This window comes from Cebus imitator, unplaced genomic scaffold, assembly GCF_001604975.1.
Source record: "Cebus imitator isolate Cc_AM_T3 unplaced genomic scaffold, Cebus_imitator-1.0 Scaffold79, whole genome shotgun sequence".
In the NCBI taxonomy this organism is placed as follows: Eukaryota; Metazoa; Chordata; class Mammalia; order Primates; family Cebidae; genus Cebus; species Cebus imitator.
This window is the reverse complement of record NW_016107394.1, coordinates 7026508-7039004: the sequence shown is the minus strand read 5'-3', so window position 1 is coordinate 7039004 and position 12497 is coordinate 7026508. Positions and strand designations below refer to the sequence as shown.

Here is a 12497-nt window from a genome sequence, read left to right as displayed (position 1 = left end):
GGATTACAGGTGTCCGCCACCATGCCTAACTTATTTTTTTGTATTTTTAGTAGAGACAGGGTTTCACCAGATTGGCCAGGCTGGTCTCGAGCTCCTGACCTCAAGTGATCCACCTGCCTTGGCCTCTCAAAGTGCTGAGATTACAGGCGTGAGCCACCATGCCTGGCCCAAACACTGATTTTTAAAAACTTGTATCCATTTGAAGTTGCTTGAGGGTACTTTGTTCGAAAACCTGGACCTCTTTTTTCTTCCTTTCAAGCTGCTGAGGGATTAAGCACCTAATATTATCTCTTTCAGCTTGTATTTCAACTCTTCTTCATCATGAGTATGTTAAAAGCAAATGTATTAATTTCAATGACCTTTCACTTAAAAGGAGATTCATTACTTTTAGTAAAAGGGACACTCCTTGAAACAAGAATATATGCATTTGACAAAGATAATGTCCAAACTTTGGGTTTTACACTACTGGTGCCCTGTTGACTAGGGTCTGGCAAACTTCAGATGCTGCCAAGAAAGAGAAATCAGAAGCTGGCACCCAACAGTGAGGTGACATATGCTTCCACAGGTCCTGAGTTTATCCCTTTCTTTATGTCACTTTTATCATTGTGTAGATTTAGATAACTGCCTCTTAAAACAACCCTTGACTAGGCCGGGTGCAGTAGCTCACTCCTATAATCGAAGCACTTTGGGAGGCTGAGGCGGGTGAATCACCTGAGCTCAGGAATTAAAGACCAGCCTGCCCAACGTGATTAAACCCTGTCTCTATTAAAAATACAGGCCGGGTGCGGGGGCTCATGCCTATAATCCCAGCACTTTGGGAGGCCGAGGCGGGTGGATCACGAGGTCCAAGAGATTGAGACCATCCTGGCCAACACGGTGAAACCCCGTCTCTACTAAAACTACAAAAAAATTAGCTGGGTGTGGTGGCACACGCCTGTGGTCCCAGCTACTCGGGAGGCTGAGGCGGAAGAATCGCTTGAACCTAGGAGGCAGAGGTTGCAGTGAGCCGAGATTGCACACTCCAGCCTGGTGACAGAGCAAGACTCCGTCTCAAAAAAACAAAAATTAGCTGGGTATGATGCTGGGCACCTGTAATCCCAGCTATTTGGGAGGCTGAAGCAGGAGAATTGCTTGAACCTGGGAGGCAGAGGTTGCAGTGAGCCAATATTGTGCCACTGCACTCCAGCCTGGCTAACAGAGGGAGACTCTGACTCAAAAACAAACACAAGAACAACAAAAACCCTCAACTATCCATTCTGCAATCCAAGGACTCAGTGATAAAATTGCTCTTATAATAATGAGAAAGTGGCCTGGAACGGTGGCTCAAGCCTGTAATCAGCACTTTGGGAGACTGAGGTGGGTGGATCACCTGAGATCGGGAGTTCGAGACCAGCCTGATCAACATTGAGAAACCCTGTCTCTACTAAAAATACAAAATTAGCTGGGCATGGTGGTGCCTGCCTGTAATCCCAGCTACTCGGGAAGCTGAGGCAGGAGAATCACTTGAACGCGGGAGGCGGACGTTGCAGTGAGCCAACATCATGCCATTGCACTACAGCCTGGGCTACAAGAGCTAGATTCCAACTCAAAATAATAATAATAATGAGAAAGTTACAAAGGATAGGATAACTACTGCCTAGGCTTCAGGCTGCAGCGAAAGTTGGATTGGCTGTGTTTTTAAAACATTACTAAGAAGCCTCTCCTATACACAAAGGCCTAGGTGAACATGTGCCATTTTAGATGTTTAAAGAGCAAATGGGATGTGTGTGTGTGTGAATACATGTTTGCAAAATATTTGAAATAGGCCTTATGGACTACAGCAAATTGCAAACTCTCTTATGTTACTTTTCGCAGAATTCTCCATATGATGATAGTGTAACAATGATCACTAAGAAACCCTTTACCTGAAGTTGGTTTGCTTCTTATGAAAACTATTAGACTAAGAGACCCTACTCTCCAGACTGAAGCAGGAGTTTTGAAGAAATGACTAGCTTACTTTCAGTTTGCAGTTTTGAAAGAGCTTTTTTTTTTTTTTTAAACTGAGTCCTAACACAATCTTATTAGAGTTCATTACACTTTTTGCCCAGGATTAGACAAAACCCACAAGACTTTAAACAATATTTAGTGCAAAAGGACCATTTAATTAGCTGAATAATGAGCCTACAAAATTGAGTCAGTTCTGTTGGCTGTTGGGACAATAAAGCTGGGGAGAAAATCTTTCCCAGATATTGGTGGGAACCTGTGGTTTTCAAGACACCACATCAGGTCCTCAAGCCTACCTTCATTACTGATTTTTAACAGCCAGGGTTGAAGCCTCCTACAGAGATTAATTGAACACTTATATGCTTTTTGAAATAAGAATGTTATAATTCGACTTATTTGATAAACTCTTTGGTACCCTTTTTTATATTCTGTTTTGCCTGTTTTGGTTTTGTTTGCCTTGCTTTTTGATATACCTTTAAAACCAGGAATAACAGGATCAGGCTTGTATTTGCTCAAACTTGGGACCAACCATCAGAGCTTGTTTCACTCTCTGTTGATAAGAGATGAGGGAAAGTCTCTCAAGAAGCAATCAGAATGGAGTTTCAAAAAAAAAATCTTCCTATCACAAAAGACTGTTTAATCCCTTGATTGGCACTGAGTGGGTGCCAACAGTTTAGTACTGTTATGTCAAGGGTTAAGCTAGGGTTCAGAATGGAACTTAGAAGGGAGAGGGTAAATATCTCAAGGTTCAATCGACTCCTCTCCCTCTACTCTATCACCGACCCATCATCCAAGCTAACAATTTCTCTTCAGGATATTACCAGATCCTCCTAATTGGTTACTGGGAGTCACACTCCAGAGAATTCAGCTGGGTCAGAAAAGATGCAGCCTAACTGCCTAATACACTTTAAGGGTTGATGGGTCTGTAGCTTCTGGCTATTTAAGTAACCAACCGATTGACTGACATGTGCCAAGCAAAAGACACAAGTTAGATATTGTCTCTCCTGCAGGTAGATTACAATTAGAAGGGGGAAGCAGAAACTAAAACATTAGCAAAACAAAATAGCCAATTATATTCAATGTGGTAGTACAGTAATAAGAGGTTTCTTTGGAGGGATATACAGAACACACAGGAGAAGGTAGTTAATCAAGCCTGGTGGTGAGAAATAGGGGTAAGGATAAACAAAGAAGGCTTCCTGAGTTGCGCCTCACACCGAGAGAAGGAGTGTTAGCCAGGTCAAAGTTGGGAATGTGTAAACCTGGCAGTATGGACAGCATGAATAGACATACAGAATGGTGCAGGGAGTAGAACAAGAGGTTTGCTTTGCTGGAGCTTCAGTGTAATTGGGGGTGGAGGAAAGTTGGGGCAAGATGAGGCTGGAGAGAAAGGTGAGATCCCATTTAAGGAGCTTTAAATTTAGGAATGTGTTTTAGACATAGTCAGATTTGCATTTTTAAAAGATTAACAGTTGGTCTTACCTTGGAGAGGTAATCTGGAAGCAGGGAGGCTCTTTGGGAGTTTGCTGCAGTAACTATCTTAACATAGCAATATTAAGCTGGTTGGCATGTACTGAGATGATTAGGGCCTAGTGGGCATTGAAATGCAAAAAGGCAATGACTAGGAGAAACAGGAAGTATCTAATAAGCAGAATTTAGTAACTCTGTGTAAGGTGGAGGGTTGGGGGGTTGCAAAGGAATAGGAGGAATTGAGGATGAGACATCTGTTTCAGATGTTGTCATTTAGTGATTTAGAGCCATAGAAGATGGAGCACACATGAAGGAAAGATAACGAATTTAAGTTAGGGTTTACTGAGTTTGAGGTGTCTGCAGCAGGACATTCAGATGAAGACCAGTGGCTGGCAGTTGAAGATAAAAATCTAGAGCTCAGGAAAGAGGTCACAGTTGGAGAAATGGCCAGAAACAAACAAACAAGCAAAAGCAAAAACAGGCCCACTGTGACCCTTTGAATGTTTGAAACGGGTTTAAAAGAAGTAAGGCAAAGTGGGGATGGTTAAAGGGTACAACAAATATATAGTCAGAATAAATAGGATCTAGTGTTTAACAGCACAATAGGGTGACTACAGTTAGCAATAATTTATTGTACATATAAAAATAACTAAGTATAATTGGAACGTTCATAATGCAAAGAAATAATAAATGCTTGAGATGATGTGATTTTTTTTTTCGAGATGGAGTTTTGCTGGAGTGCAGTGGCACAATCTCGGTTTACTACAACCTCTGCCTCCCAGGTTCAAGCCATTCTCCTGTCTCAGCCTCCCAAATTAAGCTGGGATTACAGGCGCCTGCCACTGTGCCTGGCTAATTTTTTTGTATTTTTAGTAAAGACAGGGTTTCATCATGTTGGCCAAGCTGGTCTCAAACTCCTGACCTCAGGCAATCCACCCACCTTAGCTTCCCAGAGTGCTGGGATTACAGGCATGAGCCACCATGCCTGGCCTCCTGATGTGATTCTCACAAATTGTATGCCTGTATCAGAATATCTCATGTATGCCTACTATGAGGTATATAGATAATATACCTATTACGCACCCATAAAAATTTTAAAAGGCAGAAAAAGTAATTAAGAATAAAATAAAGAGGTAGCCTGGGTGTGGTGGGTACATGGCTGTAGTCCCAGCTACTCTTCAAGTTGAGGCAGGAGGCTGCTTGAGTCCAAGCTTGAAGCCCAGACTAGGCAACAAGACTCTGTCTCTTAAAAAATATATAAATAAATAAATATATATAGATGTATACATATTTATACATATACATCTATATATAATTGCATCTACATATACATATTTATATGTATACTCTCTCTATATAATTGCCATATATATGGCAATTTTATGAATAACTGGGATAGAAAAAATAGTTACAGTAATGCCTGAACTAAATTATTAACAAGGATTAAACTTACAGTTAAGTCCTTTCAGTAAGAAACAAACCAAACCAAAAACAAAGGGAGCATACCTTACCGGACATTTGAAAGGTGGGGCTCTGAGCCAAGGCTGGGGATCTGGCCTTAGCTTCAGCCCTGCTCAGGCAGAGTGCCCTTGGCCACGCCCACAGCCCGCTAGGCCACGCCCACAGCCCAGCTAGGCCACGCCCTCCCACCTGGCCTGCCTCGGGCTGCTCCTCCAGCCAGGCCTCCATCTTAAGAGACGTTGGTCTCCTCAAGCGTGAAGCTTGGATTTGGGTTGGGACTGGGAAGTCTCCGTAAGTAAATGTGTCCAGTTCCCTGCTTCCAACGTAAGCAGCATCAGAAACAGGAGGTTCTGTTAGTATCATTAGTCGGCAGCCAAACCTGAGGCCCTTTGACGCGTTCACTCACTCGTCGGGTCGTTTGTTTCCCCTCTGGAGGATCCCGGGCCTGGACCTTCTGTTCAGTATCTGACAGCAGCGGCTTCGTGTATTTTCTAGTTTTCTAGTTGTGCATGGCGAAGGGAATAAGACTGCTTCGACTATCCCAGTCCTGGCCGGCAGCCCCTGGGTTTTGACCTCACGAGCAGGGGCATGGCAGTGTCCTTTACTGAGATGGGACAGATTGCAGGAGAGATGGATTTTAGAGAGAAAAAACATCAAGAGTTCCGTTTTGGACAAATTGCCTTTGAGGTGCCTGTGAGAAATCCAAATGGAGCTTTCAGTAGACTGTCAGATACATGAATGTAGAATTCAGAGAAGAGGTCTGGGAAGGAAACAGTGTTTATTGGTCTCACCTTAAATATTAGGAATTTTCATGTAAACTTGGCTACCCTGGCTGGTGCGTAGACACAAAGTAAAGTATGTGCAGGTATGTAGACAATGGTGGTGGTAATTACTCTGGTGAAAAAGCTGCCTTTTATTCGGTAATCCATGCAGCTTACCATCCTCCCATAGAGCTTTTTGTTCATAACGTCTGCGTTTGGACACCCCAATATTTGCAATTAGTCACACCAAGTTCTAGATATATGCAGTTTAGCCATTAACCAACTGAAAGATTTTTCTCATTTCCTTTGTGATTATTTTTCTTTGACCCATCCTTAGGTTTTTATCAATGTGTTTAATTCCCAAATGTGGAATTTTTTAGTTATGTTTTCCTTACTGATTTCCAGTTAAATTACACTGTAGTTAGAAGATATATTCTTAAGATGTCAATTCTTTAAAGTTTATTAAAACCAGTTATGATCATTTTTGATAAATGTTCCATGTCCATTTGGAAAAAAAAAAAGTGCATTCTACATTTGTTGAGTACAGTGTTCTATAAATGTTAAGACTAGTTTGTAAATCAAGTTTTATAGTCATCTATATCCTTACGGACCTTTTTTCTGCTTATTCTGTTCTTTTTTTTAAAGATGTGCTTAATTTCCCACCATGATTGTGCATTTGTCCATTTCTCCTTTAGAGACTAGGTAATACCTACAAATTGCAAATTAAAAAAAAAATTTCATCACTATGAAATGTCCCTCTTTGTCTCTAATAATGCTTTGATACCTCAAGGTTAACTTTGCTGGTAATATAGAGAGGTAGATTATATTATTTGACTCCAACTCTTCACCCTTCCCTTAGTTACATTCTTTGTGTTCCGTGTAACTTTACTGTGCCCACCTGCCATGAGGTGACCTGCCCTGATTTTTGACTTTGGGCTCAACCGTGTGAATAGACATCCCATGAGGCAGAGGGTTGAAATGGACATGCGTTTGGGACTTTTCTTGGATAACTTCCAGCACCATGAGAACATACTCAGGTCAACCTGGTTGAGTGACACATGAAGCAAAGCCAAGTCATCCTAGTCATTCTAGCTGAGGCAGAACAGATCAGCAGAACAGATAACCCACTAGCTCAGATGTGTAAGCAATAAACTCTTATTGTTAAATGTGGTTAATACTTTGTCTCTGGTTGATATATGGCATTAACCTGGCAATGAAAAGGTGCATATAAAAGGTATGTCATTTTCCATTCTTTTACTTTCAATCTCAGCAAAGGAAGCTCTTGAATAGGTTTTTATTTTAAACAGCTAGACAGTTTTAAAAAATTTGAGCATTTAGGTTTAAATTTGGCATTTATTATTCCTACTTGTTTTCCTGTATTCTTTTTTAAACTTCATTTTGCTTTCTTTTGGAATGATCATTTGTTTTATTCTACACTCCCCCTCTATTAGCTTTTCAAAAAGCTTGTTTAATGTATAACTGGATAAAATAAATTGCATATATTTTAAAATATACTCTTTATTTAAGATTACTCTGGAATAGAGGGTGAATTTGGAAGAACAAGACTGGACACAGATCATTTAGAATGCCGGGGAAATACTGAGGATGAGGACCTGAGTGGGAGCACTGGCTCTGACTGAAACTATGAAACTAGATCATCTCCAAGTTCTCTATTGGCTCTGTGGATCTGTTATTTTAGGCTTTAAGGGGAAGACCAGGGTCACCTAGAAAGTGACTCTGGTAGGCTGACTTACGATCACCCTGAAGATGTCCAAATTCTAATCGTCAGATCCTGTGAATCACAGAGTCTTGCCCTGACATAGTAAAAAGCACTGTGAAAATGTGATTAAGAGTCTTGAGATGGGGAGATTGTCTGGATTCTCCAGGTAAGCCCAGTGTCTTAACAAGGATCCTTGAAAGAGGTAGGCAAGAGAATCAGAGAGAAGGAGATGTGATGATGGAAGCAGAAGACAGAGAAACTTGAAGATTCTACAGTGCTGATTTTGAAGCTGAGGAAGGGGCATAGGTCAAGGAATGCAGGCAGCCTGTAAGAAGCTGGAAAAAGCAAGTTTATGGATTCTCTGTTAGAGCCTCTAGAAGGAATACAGTACTGCCAACACTTTGATTTCTACCCAGTGAAATTCATTTTGGAGTTATCTCCAGAACTATAAGATGATAAATGTGCATTGTTTAAGCCACTAAGTTTGTGGTAATTTGTTACAGTATCAGTAGGAAATGAATACAGTGTTTTTCACAATTATTTGGCTTATGAGAACACATTCATTTGTTTGACAGACATTTATTGAGTGCCTACTCCATACCAATAGGGATACATCAGGGAACAAAAAAAAGACCTTATCTTCCACGGAACACACACTTTAGGAGGTAAAGACAGACAGCAAACAGTAAATATCCTAAATTAAATATATTATATAATATATTCCTTTTTTTTTTCTTGAGACAGAGCCTCACTCTGTTGCCCAGGCTGGAGTGCAGTGCGTGGTCTCGGCTCACTGCAACCTCTGCCTCCCAGGTTCAAGTGATTCTCCTGCCTCAGCCTCCTGAGTAGCTAGGACTACAGGTGCGTGCCACCATGCCCGGATAATTTTTTGTATTTTTAGTAGAAATGAGGTTTCACCATGTTAGCAAGGATGGTCTTGATCTCCTGACCTCATGATCCTCCACTCACCTCAGCCTCCCAAGTGCTGGGATTACAGACATAAGCCACTGCGCCTGGCCAATATTTTATTTTCTATAGAAAAAATAAAAAGTAGAGCACAGTAGAGATTTAGGAGGGAACAGGTTGCAGTATTAAATAAGGTGGTTAGGGTTGACCTTGTTGAGAAGGTGACATTTGAGCAAGGAATTGAAGGAAGTGAGGTAACTACTTTCGAGGGTGAGATAGTCATTTGGGATTTCTTCTTTCTTTGGGCAAATTAATTGGGATGGAGTACCTAATTCTTATATTGAGGATGCTGATGGTATTCCATGGGGCTGGTGAGAAGCTGTGGGGTGGTTAGTGTTGCCTAGCAACTGCCACCTCTGGCCCCTGTCTCATAAGGAGGGTCCAGGATGGGAATGTGTGATATTCTGGGTGAGAGGAATGACCTGGTTTTCATATGAGGCCAGTGTAAGAACTAAACACTGATTTTTTTTTTTTAAGACAAAGTCTCGCTCTGTTGCCCAGGCTGGAGTGTAGTGGTGCAATCTCAGCTCATCACAACCTCCACCTCCCAGGTTCAAGCGATTCTCCTGCTTCAGCCTCCTGAGTAGCTGGGACTACAAGTGTGCACCACCATGCCTGGCTAATTTTTGTATTTTTAGTAGAGATGGGGTTTCACTATGTTGGCCAGTCTGGTCTCAAACTTCTGACCTCAGGTTATCTGCACACCTTGGTCTCCCAAAATGCTGGGATTACAAGCATGAGCCACTGTGCCTGGCCTGATTATACTTTTCCAGTGTCACTTAAAGAGGTTTGCAAGGAAATGGAAGGCAAATGTATGTGCCCAATTCCTTTTCTTAAACTGAATCTCCAAGATCTTTTTATTTCAATCTGCTTTTTAAAAAAAACAACAAAACAACAGCAACAAAAAACTGTAGGTAGCCTTCATTTTCTCTGTCTTTTTCACCTCCCTCCTGAACTTCCAAAATGTCTTTCTTTATGCTCTAAGACTGGGTTAATCACTGTATTCTCCATGCTGCCTAGTGCATCATACAGATGTTTATTCTAGACGTTATTACATTATACTCAATTGCTAATGTACATCTCTCCCACTATATTTAAGTCTTATCAATAATAGGAGTTTTGACTTATTCATCATTTTGCTCTTGATGCATAACCTAAGGCTTGATCATTTTAGTGCTCAAAGTGTGCTGAATGGATAAGAGTAATCATTATATTGAAAGCCAACATTCAGTTTACAATATTTCCAGAACTAAGTCCTTCACTTATATTGATTCAATCAATAATCCCCACAAACCATATTGGTGCATGCCATTATCATCCACATTTAAAGATGAGAAAACTGCAGTACAGAATGCTTTCATAACTTGCCTAAAGTTGCACAGGTGAATATGGCAAAGCTGGGATCTGAAACCTAGGCAAGGGGCTTCAGAGCATCTTTAAATTATGAACTATTTTAAATATATAGGAAAATATAACCCCATATATTTATAATTGTTAACATTCTTCCAATATTTGCCTTATCTTTTAGATGAAGTATTTGAAAGTGAATTGCAGACACCATCCATCTTACCTGTAAATGATTTGTGTGAAACTCTTAAGAAGGAGTTTTTTTACATAATCATATCATTTTCACACCTAAAATTAACAATAATTTACTAAACTAACTGAATGTAAATAAGTTAATATCCAAATTTCTACCAATTTATCCCAAAAAGTCTTTTCATGGGTTCCAATCAAGATCTATACATCAAATCATATAAGAAATTTCTAATTAAGATAGAATTTATATACACTAAAATTCACCCTTATTTAGTGTATAATTCTGCAAGTTTTGACAAATGCGTATAATTGTGTAAGCACACCACCATCAAGATATAGGACAGTTTTTCTCCTAATCTGTGGCCTGCCTTTTTATTTCTTAAGAATGTTTTTGGAAGACTAGAAGTTATTAATATTGATGAAGTCTAGTTTATCTGTTTTTTCTTTTATGGATTATGCTTTTGGTGTTATACCTAACAAATCTTTGCTTAAAGCAGGGACACAGATTTTGTCTCTGTTTTCTCCTATAAGTTTTATAGCTTTAGGTTTTATTTGTTTATTCATTTAGAGATAGGGTCTCATTCTATCACCCAGAATGGAGTATAGTGGCACCATCATTGCTTGCTGCAGCCTCAGCCTCCCCCACTCAGTGATCCTCTTGCCTCAGCCTTCTGAGTAGCTGGAACTGCAGGTGTGAGCCACCACATTTGGCTAATTTTTGTATTTTCTATGGAAATGGGGTCCCACTATGTTGCAGAGGCTGGTCTCAAACTCCTGGGCTCAAGTGGTCCTCCTGCCTCAGCCTCCCAAAGTGCTGGGATTACAAGCATGAGATGCCACATATGGCCAGCTTTAGATTTTATATTTAGGTCTGTGATGCATTTAATTTTTACAAAGAATGCAAAGTTGTGGATTGAGGTTCATTTGTTTGCAGATGAATATCCAGTTGTTCCGAACCATTTGTCAAAAAATCTGTCCTTTCTCCGTCCTTTGTAATGCTGTCAAACATAAATTGACCATATATATATGGGGCTTTTTCTGGAACCCATATTCTGTTTCACCATCTCTCTGTCTGTCTTTTTGCTGATTCCACACTGTCTTGATAACTGTGGCTTTATATTATGTCTTGAACTCAGGTAGTTTGAGTCAAAATACATTGTTTCTCAAACTTGTTTTGGATATTCTATTTTCTTTGCCTTCCCATGTAAATCTTAGAATCATCTTATTGATTTCTACAAAAAAGGTCCTCAGAGATTTTGATTGGAATTGTGTTGAACCTGTAGATCTGTTTGGGAAGAATTGAGATTATAACAATATTGAGTCTTCTAATCCAAGAACATAGTACTTAGATAAGAAGACTCAGTGTTGCTGTGAGTCTTTACTTGAGTCTTTGATTTCATTTATCAGTGTCTTATAGTTTTTAGCATACAGATCCTGCACATATTTTGTTAGATTTCTACCTAAGTATATGTTTGTTGCTATTGTAAATCATCACTTTAATTTAATTTTTTGTTTTTTTTGATGGAGTCTTGCTCTTGTAGCCCAGGCTGGAGTGCAGTGGTGCAATCTCAGCTCACTGCAACCTCCACCTCCTAGGTTCAAGCAATTCTCCTGCCTTAGCTTCCCAAGTAGCTGGGATTATAGACTCACACCACCACGCCTAGCTAATTTTTCTATTTTTAGAAGAGATGGGGTTTCACGATGTTGGCCAGGCTGGTCTCGAACTCCTGACCTCAGGTGATCCACCCACCTCAGCCTCCCAAAGTGCTGGGATTACAGATGTGAGCTACCGAGCCTGGCTTAAATTTAATTTTTAAATACATGTTTCATCTTGGAATAATTTTAGATTTACAGAAAATTTAGAAAGATAATACAGACAGTTCCTGTTTACTCTTACCCAGTTTCAGTTTTCCCCAGCATTATCATTTTACTATGGTTTATTTGTTAAAACTAAGATAACATTAGTACATTACTGGTAACTAAACTTCTGATATTATTCAGATTTCATCAATTTTCCCACTCATCTTTTTCTGTTTTATGATGTAAATAGTGATTTAAAAATTTTACCTTCTATTTGTTCATTTGTAGTCTATAAAAATTTTTGATTTTTGCATATGGTTCTACCTTGTGAAACTCACTTATTAATTCTAAGAGCCTTTTTGTAGAATTCTGGAGATTTTCTACATAGATAATCTTCTTGTCTGGAAATAGGGCTTTATTTATTTATTTCTATTCTTTATGCCTTTTATTTCTTTTTCTAGCCTTATTGCACTGGCTAGCACTGCCAGTACAATGTTAAACAGCTTTGGTGATAACAGACATCTTTACTTTGTTTCTGATCTTAGGGAAAATCATTTAGCCTTTAGAAAGCAATCAGTCTTTCACCATTAAGTGCGAAGTTAGATCTTGGCTTTTAATATATTCTCTATATAAAGACATATTTGCCTTTATTCCTAGTGTGCCGAGGGTTTTTGTCAGGAATGGAGTTAGAATTTGCTCAAAAGTGTTTTATGTATCTATTTAGATGGCCATGTAGTTTGTCTTCTTTAGTTTGATAATATGGTTAATTAAGTTTATTGATTTTTTTTTTTTTTTTTTTT

At 39.5% G+C, this 12497-nt stretch overlaps 1 protein-coding gene across 1 annotated transcript in view; it reads left to right on the top strand.

Moving 5' to 3' along the window:
- The first annotated feature begins 5122 nt into the window (after nt 1-5122).
- Nucleotides 5123-12497, top strand: part of GDPD4 (glycerophosphodiester phosphodiesterase domain containing 4) — a 92595-nt gene continuing 85220 nt past the window's right edge. Inside the window, exon 1 of the mRNA XM_017533059.2 lies at nt 5123-5202. The gene's annotated coding sequence lies outside the window, so the exon portion shown is untranslated. The remainder of the gene's footprint in view (nt 5203-12497) is intronic.